This window comes from Podarcis melisellensis (assembly GCF_964234715.1).
Source record: "Podarcis melisellensis genome assembly, chromosome: 11".
In the NCBI taxonomy this organism is placed as follows: domain Eukaryota; kingdom Metazoa; phylum Chordata; class Lepidosauria; order Squamata; family Lacertidae; genus Podarcis; species Podarcis melisellensis.
The window spans coordinates 24,925,838-24,938,073 of NC_138543.1; the positions used below are offsets into that span (position 1 = coordinate 24,925,838).

The window sequence follows — 12,236 nt, forward strand, 5'->3', positions numbered from 1 at the left end:
GTCCCCAACCTGGATGTCCTCTCCCGCCCTCCTGTGCCTATCGGCCTGCACCTTATACGCCTGTTTTGCCAGCTCCAAATGTCTCCGCAGCTCCTCGTGCACCTCTTGCAACTCCGCTGCAAACTGGTCGGCATCTTGAGGCCCCCCCCCTCCTGGTGCCGCAAATCTCGGGAAGGTTCTGGGATGACGGCCATTGTTCGCGAAGAAAGGCGTCACCCCGGTGGATGCGTGTTTCGTGTTGTTGTAGGCGAATTCAGCCATCGGTAGATAGTCCACCCACGCCGCAGGTCGCTGGTTGGCGTAGCACCGCAGGTACTGCTGCATGATCGCGTTGACCCTCTCCGCTTGACCGTTGGTTTGTGGATGCCTCGCCGATGTCAGGTTGATTTTGACGTGCAAGATGCCCAGAAGCTTTCGCCAGAAAGTGGAAACAAACTGGCGCCCCCTGTCGGACAAGACGGACTGCGGAAGTCCATGCACTCTGAAGACGTGATCGATGAAGAGCTTTGCGGTCTGTTCTGCCGTCGCCACCTTGGCACAAGGGATGAAGTGCGCCATCTTGGTGAACAAGTCCACCACCACTAACACCGCCGTCTTACCTCTGGAGCTGGGCAGGTCTGTAACAAAGTCCAACGCTACCCTCTCCCACGGTTGCTGCGGTGTCTCCAGCGGTTCTAGCAATCCCGCCTGCTTCTGGTGCACTGGTTTGGACCTCTGGCAGATATCACACCTGGCGACGTAGTCCGCCACCTCTCCTCTCATCTGGGGCCACCAAAAGTCTCTAGCCACCAACTCCATCGTCTTCTCTGTGCCGAAATGGCCTGCACTAGGGGCGTCATGCAACTGTTGCAGAACCTTGGCTCGAAGATCGTCGGTGGGCACGTAAAGGGCACCCTTACGAGTCAAAAGTCCATCATGCAATTGAAACTCATCGTTGCGTCGCGACCCTCCGCGTAGCTCCTCCATCTTGGACTGTGCAAACTGATCCCTTTGCAACGCGCGTCGCACCGCGTCCAGGTCGACTGCGATGGTAGCGCACGTCCACGCCTGCGGTGCGAAAATGTGCTTTGCTGCGATTGGAGCTGCTTCCTCCAAGTATTGCGGCTTTCGGGACAGCGCGTCTGCAATAACATTGGAGTCTCCTGGGATGTATTCTATTTTGAAGTCGAAGTCCGCAAAGAACTCCGCCCAGCGCATGTGTCGCTGGGTCTGCAACTTAGCCGTCCGCCAATACTCTAGGTTCTTGTGATCCGTGCGGACCTGCACCGTGTGCTTGGCTCCTATTAAGAAGTGTCGCCACGCTTTGAAAGCTGCATGAATGGCCAACAACTCCCTGTCCCATATGGTATAATTGCGCTCCGTCTTGCTGAGCCTCCGGGAGTAGAACGCACCCGGTCGCCAGTTGCCTTGTGAATCCTCTTGCAAAAGAACGGCCCCAACCGCTCTATCTGACGCATCGGTCTCTACCCGCATGGGTTTGCCGGGATTCACGTGGAGCAGCTGCTCTTCGGAGGCGAAAAGACCCTTAAGCGTCCGGAAGGACCGCTCCGCTTGTTCGGTCCAGACGAACTTCTTCTTCTTGGAACTGAGGGTGTCAGTGATAGCCGCCGTCGCGTTCGCAAAACCTTTAATAAACTTGCGGTAAAAATTGGCAAAGCCGATGAACCTCTGGACCTCTTTCCGATTTCGAGGGCTTTTCCAGTCCAACAGCGCTTGAACCTTAGCCCTGTCCATGGCCAGTCCCTCGTCGGACAACTTGTAGCCAAGGAAATCAACCTCTCTGACATCAAACTGGCACTTTTCCAACTTGGCATACAGCCTGTGTTCCTTCAGCCTCTGCAGGACTTCTCTCACGTCCTTATCGTGATCCTCCGGCGATTCCGAGAAAATCAGGATATCGTCGAGAAAGCAGACACACTTTTTGTAGAGGAGACCTGCTAGCACGTGGTGCATAAATGCTTGAAAAACGTGGCTGCCATTTTGGAGGCCGAAAGGCATGACTCTGTATTCGTATGTGCCCAGAGGGGTGAACATGGCGGTCTTCCACTCATCTCCTTTCCGGATGCGGATGAGATTGTAAGCTCCACGTAGGTCCAGCTTGGTGAAAATCTTGCCCCTCCTGACGGTCGCTAAAAGGTCGTCAATCTTGGGCATGGGGAAAGCTTTGGGCTTAGTCAAGCTGTTGATGAACCTGTAATCCACTATAAGCCTTTTTTGGGGCGTGTTTTTCTTCTTCACAAAGAAAACAGGGCTGCCTCCCGCTGCTTTAGATTCCTGGATGAAACCCCGCTTGAGGTTATGGTCTATGAACTCCCGAAGCTCTTGCATTTCGTCCTCCGACATGGAGTACAGCTTGGCAGCAGGCAGTTGCGCCCCTGGCACTAAATCAATCGCGCAGTCGTAAGGTCTGTGAGGCGGCAACTTGTCAGCTTCCTTCTCACAGAAAACCTCCAAGAATTCCTGGTACTTGTGAGGCACTGTTTGCACCATACCCAGATGCAACGGCTGCTCAGCTTCTCCTCCCTGATCGGTCTGAAAGCAATGCTGAGCACAATACGACGAACAAAAGTTGATCTGCCTCTGGTACCACGCAACCGCGGGACTGTGCCTCTCCAGCCAACTCATGCCTAACACGATGGGCGTGTCCGATAAGTGGGTGACATTGAAACTAATAAGCTCTCGATGGTTGCCAATCTGCATCATCATGGGAGGGGTTTGCTGCACCACTTGCCCCCCCAGCAACCTCCTGCCGTCCACCGTGACCACGTTCAGAGGCGTCGTTGCAGGCAGGAGCGCCATGTTGTGCTGCTTAACGAACTGCAGTCCCATGAAGTCGGCGTTGCTTCCCGAATCGATCGTTATTGGAACCTCGAGGAGTCTCCCATCAGGCAACTGAAGTGTCGCTGTGAGCAGAACTGCCGGTTTGGGAGGCAAAGGGTCCACGCTCTGCAGTGATGCTGGGGGCTTGTCTACAGATCCGCCTGGCTGAGCCCCAGTAGCTCTGCTTCCAGCCAGGCACTGTCGTTTCCCTGAAGCTGCTCCCCTGGTTGCACCTCTGCTGTTACAGTTGCCAGCGCTGCAGTGTGCTTCTGGAGCCTCTGGGGGCACTCTTTCGCCATATGGTGCGCACTGTCACAGATGTAACACTTCCTGGTTCCTCTAGGAGGCTTCGCTTTGGCTGCACCAGGGACAGGGCTCTGGGATGGCTTCTGAGCCCTAGCACCACCAATCTCCATTGGCTCCTCGCTGTCCTTCCCCATTGGCGAGGGGTGCGCACGGCTGAAGTCCCTGTGCACAAATGGGAGAGTCCTTGCTTGCGCACGCGCTTGGGGCCCGTCCTCCTCGTGCCACGGACGCCCCTCATGTCGAATTCCAATAGCTAAAGCCCGGTGCACCACGTCTTCTAGGGTCTGGGGTCTGTCCCCCCTAGCGATCTCATCCTTGATGGGGGGGCTCAATCCCTCCCAAAAAAGATCTCTGACCGGTTTACTGTCCTTTGGCCAATCTAAGGCGGTGAGCAACGCAAAAAATTTAGAGTGGTATTGGCGCACAGTCGCTTTCCCCTGCCTCAGCCCGTGCATTTGACGGCGCGCAATGTCCACATCCACAGAGGATTGAAAACAAGAATCCATCGCTTTGATGAACGCAGTTGAATCGCGACGGGCCGGTCCATCTTCGCGCCACAAATTGCGTAGCCAAGCCCTGGCCTCCCCATGCAGGTGCGAAACAATGAACCCCACTTTCTCCTCCTCATCTTTAAAATCGTGACGGAGTAAGTGCAGTGCATATACAACGTCCGCTCTGAAATTGGGATAGTCTTGCAAGTTGCCATTAAAATGCGGAACTAGGGCACCCCCCCTCCGTCCAAGCGCAATGCCCTCCGCTCTGGATCCTGGGGCCCCCGCCTTGTCCGCGCGCTCCCACCTTGCCTGCAAATCCTGGCACGTCTTCTCCAAGTCGTCATTCTTCTTCTGCGAAGCAATGACTGCCGATGTGAGAGCGGTAACCTGATTCCGCAATGCAACCAGCTGCTCCTCAGCGCTCATGGCTGCTCCCGTTCGTGAGCTTCGCAAAAAAAAATTTTTGCTTTGAGAGAGGGGACTTACTGTCACGGCCACCCAGGACGGGTCCCAGCTCACAAGAGACCTCACTCCGTTGCAGCTTATTTACAGGAAAAGTTTATTGAAGATTTCTGCTTCTCATACAGTTCAGCATTGTGGCCGTACGTCTGCCACGTTAGACCGCTGAAGTCCCCTCTGACTCCTCCCCTCTTCCGCACCAACTTAATAGCCTGGCTCTAGACCACCTCTTCCTCTCCTTTCTTTTCCGCAGGGTCTTCCTGCCCCCCTGGGTTCCCTCTCTCCGTGACTCGCCTGAGGCTGAATCCTCTGCCGCCTCTTCCCCCCTCTTTCTGGCTTTAGGGCCGGGCTCCTCCCCTGAGCTCTCTCCACTTCCGCGCGCCTCTACGTTTGAACTTGGCGCGCGTACGTTGCTGCTGACCTTTCTTTCGACCGCTACACCACCCCCTGTTCTGCTCTCCACCCTTTCCGGCTGAACACCCTGCTCCAACCCCCTCTCTCTGTTCTCTCCTAATCCTGCTCCCTCCGAGAGGCTGACGACTCCACCCCCTTTACTCCGTTCCGGCTGAGACGTCTCTTGCTTCCTCTGTCTTCCACTGGGCTCCTCTCCGCTTCTCCCTTCTCCTCCCCTTTGCTTGATTAAGGTAACCCCCTTTTGAGAATCCTCTGACTCGCTGCTCAGACTCGTGGATTCCCTCAGAATTCCGTCATCTTCTTCCTCATCCTTCTGCCCCTCCTCCCACTCGCTCTCCGTCTCCTCTGTCATCTCCTCCTCTCTCCCAGAAACCCTGACACACACTATCAGGAATATTGCACTTTTCCCATATGTTCATTCCACTATGTTCCATCCACACAATGAGTATCATGTAGCTTTGGTGGGAAACAGGAAAAAAGCTTGCTTAATGCTATCTTTCCCAGTAGAACAACACAAAAAACCCCCAATCAATAAACCTAATTCCTACCCTCCTGAGAATAACATGTGGAAGTTAGCCTAAAAATGAGGACACTAAAAGCTTGGTGAAATAAAAAGTTCTGACATGGAAAAGAAAGGACGCCAGACCAACTTATCTAGGGCAGAATCTCCATAACCTAAACAGAAATGGCCCTATAGCACATCCCAACCAATTGCTGTGAAAGTGGTAGGGCCAGGGACGCGGACTTATAAAAAATATTGGGGGGGCCCGGGAAAGCTCATGAATAATAAATAAGCTCATGAATATGCAAATAAAGTGGCGCCGCCTCCTCGTGAGCGAATAGGGGAGAGCGTGCTGCGCCTATTAATCAGCTCCAAAGGAAATTGGGTGGAGCTTTTGCTCGGGAGGGAGGGCAGGAGGCATGCAGCCCGCCCCTCCCTGTGCATTTTGGGCTGGGGGAGGGGCGGCGATGGCGCTCTGCTGGAGGGGCGCCGGAGATTATTGGGGGGGCGGAGCCCCCCAAACAAATTTTTGAGGGGGCTCGGGCCCCCTCAAGCCCCATGGAGTCGGCGCCTATGGGTAGGGCATACCAAAAGGTCTCCGATGCTGAGTGGGCAAGAACATATCCTGTTTCCAAACAATGCAGGTTTTTGTAGGTAAGAATCAGCACTTTAGATTGTCCCTTAAAACAAAGTGGAAGGAAATGCAGATGAAACAAAACTGGGGTGAAACGGTCAGCTAAGTGGGCTCAGAAATCAGTTGATGTCTGCCATATTGTGTAGCAACCTGATTGTGAGAAACAGCCATCACAGACCAAGCATGGCTGACAATATGTTTTGCATCAGGTGCAGAATGCTCAGGCAGAATGCTTTTTCCCATGGAAGGCGGATCACACCTTCAGCGGAGAGTCAACCAACTCATGTACATACGTTTATGAAATCAGCTCTGAATTGAGTAATGGCATGAGTATGACTTTTATCATTTATCTGCTTCACCTGCTTCCTATTAGCAAAGTTGTGGCAGCAGCTGATGGCAGCTGATTCCATTTCTGAGATGCTTGTAGAATTTCTGGAGAAGTCGGATCAGATCTGGATCTAAAGAAAACAGATGAATAGACTGGAAGCTACTGCAGTATAAGAGACCTGGCTCTTGAGATGGTGAGTATAATAATGACTTGATACAAAATTGCAGTATTTACAGAAACGATTTTTATATCCAATTTAAATTATGCATCTCTAGAAAAGACTGTTAAAACAAACACCATAAAAAACCAGTTTTTGTATTTCAATAAAAACCCTTGAGTTGCTGCCTAATCTCTTAAATGAACCAATCTCCTAAATTAGTAAATCTGTGAGATGTTCATATATTGCAATGTAAGTGTATTTTCATTCAGATGCAACCATACTACTCTCTAAACCAGTAGTATTAAACCATTCAGATTTAACAAAATGCCTTATTTCCTCTATGTCCAGTTTCATATTAACAGTTACAATAAAATCTGTCACAGAGCTTAGTCTGTGCTCCACAAAGTCTTATCCTGCCTCATCAAATTTTCCAGTAGTGCTCCCAGAAGTTATTGATCGTTCTGATTTGCAACACTTTGGAAAGTTAATGACTGAATACTCAAAATGTGCACCCAGTACTTGAAAATCAATCGCTTGCATGGATTCTCAAAAACAAACAAAACACAAGAGAGCTGTTTAGTTATCGTTTCCAAGCTTGGCTGTCTTTTTCTATCCACTTCAGTAATTACATTGAATTACCCTTAGTATGTTCTCCCGTGTTCTGAAATTGAAAGGTTGGGCTTGCCTGCTCAGTAGCTGTTGCCAGGGAAGGTGGAAGTTAAATCTGTAGGTTTCCTAATGTGTTAGGAAGACAGTTCCTTGCTTAGTCCGCAACCAAATTAGCTGTGTATTCCAAAGCAGAATTAAGGCCCACAGAATTAAGGCCCACTGAGATTAATTCCCAGGTAAGTGTGTATGTGAAGGGACGCAGGCTTGCCTAGGGCTTGCCGATTGGAAGGTCGGTGATTCGAATCCCCGTGATGGGGTGAGCTCCCGTTGCTCGGTCCCTGCTCCAGCCAACCTAGCAGTTCGAAAGCACGTCAAAGTGCAAGTAGATAAATAGGTACTGCTCCGGCAGGAAAGTAAACGGTGTTTACGTGCGCTGCTCTGGTTTCGCCAGAAGCGGCTTAGTCATGCTGGCCACATGAACTGGAAAAACTGTCTGCGGACAAGCATATGCTCCCTCGGCCAGTAAAGCGACTCGACTTAACTATCAGGGGTCCTTTACCTTTCTAAGTGTGTATATGATTGCAGCCTTAGGTTGGAAAAATTGTAATTCTTAGGCTGCTAACATAGCAAAAACCATGCAGGAGGAAGCAGTTATGAGCTACTAGTCTCTTCAGCCACAGCAGGTGCTGTGATTCTCCAGCAGCTTGACTTCACCCCGGAGGCATGAGACACCCCATTGTCTCTCAATACAGACAGATGCCAACAACAACAACAAAGGGGGTATATACATATGGAAGAGACAGTGTAAAAGGGATGTGATGTTTCCCCAGGCAATTCTGTAAGCAGGAACCAACAACAAAATTAGGGGAACCATCCAAGCATACAGGATTCTTATGGGATTAAACTGCACTGGTAATTCATTCAAATGTAATTTTGTGCAAGTGTACACCGTGGGGGAACACTTCGAAAATGTATAATGTAAGCAAGAAAGAGGATGCCAGAACTGGTCAGTAGCCAGGGGATAGGCAAAAAGCCTTACCGCAAGGACTGGGAGTTTCAACATAAGCAAAATAATTCCATCTAACAAAATAAATCCAACAAAACAGGGGACTCTGTGGAAAGTTCAAGGCAGCACAACAGGAGGCCAAGGTTAAAAATGAGAAAGAAAAACCTCTCCGGGGCTTCCTTCTTTATTCACAGCTGGAGTGACTTCAGAATAAAAAGTAGCATTGTATAATGTCAGGGGCTCCCTTCCATGCTTGCATAATTTTATGGAATCTGAGGATTTAAGGAAGGGAGAGAGAGAGAGAAGGCGCTCGGAGCTCAGTTTTCTAGAACTCTGTGAATTCCCATTTCCCCTTCTGAAGCATTTCGTTTATAATCTTCGAGAAAATCGCTCTGTGTTTAATTAACGTAATATTGAGTCCCACCGTCGCTGATTTAGAAATAGGCCTCATGTTTCCCCCATCATCAAAGGAAGGGAAGGAATTCTCACCTCACTTATCCTCTTGAATTCTGCCTATAGCAGCTTGCACAGGATGTGACCGGCATCAGCTCAGGATTTAATACAAATCTTTCAAGGCAACCGAGAAAAACCCCAGTGATATTTACAAGGATGATCAAGGTTTGCACTTGTGGCAAGTGTTTCTGACCAGAGAGACTCTCCTTCCCCCATGACATGAAAGGCTTTGAAATCCACTCAGGCACAAGCTATGGAATGAGAAACAAGAAAACCCTCTCTGGCAAACTGTTTTCAAAGAGAAGCATGGCACAGCAGTATATTACGTCCAGAGGAACACCCCCCCCATAAAAAACAGCTCATGTTGATGTGATGCATTCTAATAATGCAGCTAGAAAGTTGATCACAGTTAAATGACTGAAACTTAAAATTCATCATTTAAAACAATCTTTTCATGGGGGTGCATTTTGTATTATTTTTCACCAATGGAGATGTAATGACTCACCGGAGCAAGACGGTCTGAGCATATTACACCGATCCTGGTCCAACTGCACTGGCTACTGATTAGTTTCCAGGCCCAATTCAAAGTGCTGGTTTTGACCTACAAAGCCTTAAATGGCTCAGGACCGCAGTACCTCAAGGACCGCCTCTTTCCATATGAACCTACCTGAGATCATCTTCTGAGGCCCTTCTTCATGTGCCTCCTCCCTGAGAAGTCAGGAGGGTGGCAACACGAGAACGGGCCTTCTCTGCAGTGGCTCCCCATCTATGGAATGCTCTCCCCAGGGAAGTTCGCCTGGCGCCTTCATTATATACCTTTAGGTGCCAGGCAAAAGCGTTCCTTTTTAAACAGGCCTTTGGTTGACTTGATAAAATATGGCTCTTTCGGGGGGGGGGTATTATTGGGTTATTGCTTTTATTTTTATTTTATATACCGTGATCTTTTTGTGTGAACCTCCCTGAGACCTCCAGATAGAGGGTGGTATATAAATTCAATAAACAACAACAACAACAAGAACTCCCTTGCTACCTTGGGATGACAGACTCTGGAGGAATGAATGGGAAGGGGATGCTGGAAGAGATGAAAGTGCTTCTCTTCCCTTCTCATCCCACCTGGCTCTAGTGTGGTGATAGGCCTCCCAGCTTGAGGATTTGCTGAGCCACGGAGCCTCTCTTTATAAGCTTTGCATCCATGGTGTTTCTGAAGACTGTTGCTTCCCCTTTTGTTCTTCCAGGTTTGAGCTCCAAATTTATAGGCAAAGTATTCAAATACTGTGCAAGGAGCAGGTTATACCACCTGCCTTGGCTTTTCTGCTCCTAATTGCCTCCATTCTCTTGCTACTTTGCTCTGCACTTTTAGCAAACATTGCGCTTCCAATTTATTCTACAGCTTTTCTTTAAATGCATGCGGCTTGGCCTCTCTCTCTCTCTCTCTCTCTCTCTCTCTCTCTCTCTCTCTCTCTCTCTCTCTCAAGATTTTAAAAGTCTTCTCAAACTTTGGATCAAGGGAAGCAGCTTTACTTCAATGTGACAGATAGACTCTTTCATGAGTGAAAGAGTAAAGCAGCTGATTTATTTTGTACATAAAACATCCACTCACTTCAGAGCAGAATAGCACTCGCCCCAGCCATTTAAAACCTGTTTTTTCCCCCCTCGCTGATCAGAGGGATTGAATCATAGCCCAGTTTTCAGATACAATACTGCCTCTGCCGAAGAATCCTTAGGAAATAATATTTGGGGCTGCATCCGCACCGCACATTTAAAGCACCGTGATGGCAATTTTAACAGTCCTGGCTTCCCACAAAGAATTATGGGAACTGTAGTTTGATAAGGGTGCTGAGTGCTGTTAGGATACTCCTATTCCCCTCGCAGATACATTGAAAAAAGTGCTGTTGATCTCTGGTCCTGATTGTGGTCTTCCCATAGGCATCTGGTTGGCCACTGTGAGAACAGGATGCTGGTCCAGATGGACCGCTGGCCTGATCCAGCAGGGTTATTGTCTGTCCTGACTTTTCTATCAGTGGTAGCAATTTCTCTTACTTCCAACACAATTTCTGGTGCTAGCTTTTCACAGAAGAACTGGCAAAGCAGTATAGACAGATGCTCATGTGGCTGAGGAAGGCTCCCCTTTCCTGCATTTCTTGCCCTGCCTTTCCTGGTTGCACTGCCACCATTACTTCCCTGCACTAATGGAGTTCTTTCAACGTTTTAAAAATTCCATAAGTCAACCGTTCAGGGAATTGTGGAAGAGATTCAGCTTTGCTCACCCCCCCTTCACTGAATAGTGGTATTTTAATCTGCGTTGACTGCTTACACTTCATCATATGTCAACATGGCTTCGAACTTCCATTCTGTTTCAGCTGCTGTGGTTGCCTTGGTCTTGACATTCCCCACAGTCTCATGCAGTGTTTGTGTGTGTGTGTGTGTATGTGTGCGCGCACATGCTACAGTGCAAGTGCATTCATACAAAATGTACCTCCCTCTAAAATGTGTGTATTAATGAAAGATGATTTTTAAAACAATCTGTGAGGAACTATTCATACTATTTTCTTGGGGACTGCTATGGCTGGCACAGTAAAGTACCGCCCACTATTGCCTTGGCTGCGGCAATGGGCATTTTGGGATTGAAATAGGCTCCCTACAGTGCCAAGTGAAACCACAGTGGCTAGCCCACTTCCAGTCTACTGCAGAAAATCAGTGCCTCAGTGGCACTAAAGGGCTCCTGATGTCACTACATTTTCCCACTGTCAAGTTGAATCAGTACTTTCTAGACTTCAGTATGCATGCACACACACAGTTCCTGCACTCATTCGTGGGCCAATCTTGGCCCGGAAGGGGGACCAATTTGGCTCAAGCCACACCCACCCATCAACTGATGTCACACCTTGCTTGTGTCAGATATGGGAAGACTGTGTTGCCCTTATCCTCAGGCAGAAAGATGTATTGGCCAGCTCTGACCTAATGTATCACATTTTAAAGGTTATTTGTGTGTGTGTGCGTGTGTAAAAGGTTTTCAGCAAACTTACGTACGTTTAGAATCCATCAAGCAAGTAAATCAAGAAATGTTTTACACCTCCATTTGTAAATGAATAGGATATTTCCCCTTTTGTGTTTTTGTGATGAATGCAAGCAGGTGCATTTTCTGCTTTGAAATCTCATCCCTCCAGGATTTATATCAAAGATTAAAGAATTCACTAGACCATTTGAATCAAAAGGGAATGGCTTATACTTCAGTGAGAATCTCACCACTGAGCTGTTCAACTGTTGCCTTTTGTCCCTCGTTACAATGTCATACGATAAACACTGATGTGAATCGGGAATCAGTTTACTGGTAATGTTGACAGAGATGGGGAAAAACCCACATAAAGATTAAAGAATTGGTTCTTAAGAGCTTAAAACAACTTTACACAGACAAAGCAGCATCTAGCCAAGGTGGAAAGAATCCATGAACTGCAGGCCACAATAAGGGAAGGAAGCAAAGCTGTAGCTTTACAGTGTGCTTTCTTTTTTTGCATTCACGTGGTTCAGGAATTTAGAAGGCTCAAAGTTGAAGGCAGGAGACAAAAATACTTCTTTAAAAGACCCGGAGGCTTTCACGGGTCAGGTAGCATATTGGAGGAGGCATTTGCATTGGGAAAAGAGCAGGGGTGAAAGGGTTAAATCTGCTTACCCAGTGTCAGGGTCCAAATGTAATTCAGAACCCTGTAGGTGGCTTCAAAAAAATACCTTAAACAGATGCAAGATGTGATCATGCATGTCCGATGCCTTTCCTAGTTTTGTTAAATTCTGATGGTGGGGAACATTTAGAGACCCAACTAAATGATAAAAACCGATACCATGGGTTGGCATGACATTATTCATGCAATAAGCAATTGTATGAATGGTTTTCTTAAACCATTATGTAAGGCCCTAGTCTGGACCATAGTAGGATAGATTTAAGGAGGTTTTTAGCTGTTTGCTCCATCCATCAGTCCTAGATCTGGGGAATGAGTTATATTATTTGTACTCTAAATGAAGTTCCCCTTGATGTGAATGGGAGATTGTCTTTCAA

General features: G+C 48.3%; 1 long non-coding RNA gene across 1 annotated transcript in view; it reads left to right on the forward strand.

The window, feature by feature from the left end:
* The window catches only part of LOC309380767, a 40,649-nt gene extending 28,673 nt beyond the window's left edge, over positions 1–11,976 (forward strand). The window contains exons 3-4 of the long non-coding RNA XR_014173124.1: positions 6,003–6,150; positions 11,353–11,976. This is a non-coding gene — a long non-coding RNA (uncharacterized lncRNA). The remainder of the gene's footprint in view (positions 1–6,002; positions 6,151–11,352) is intronic.
* The last annotated feature ends 260 nt before the right edge of the window (positions 11,977–12,236 follow it).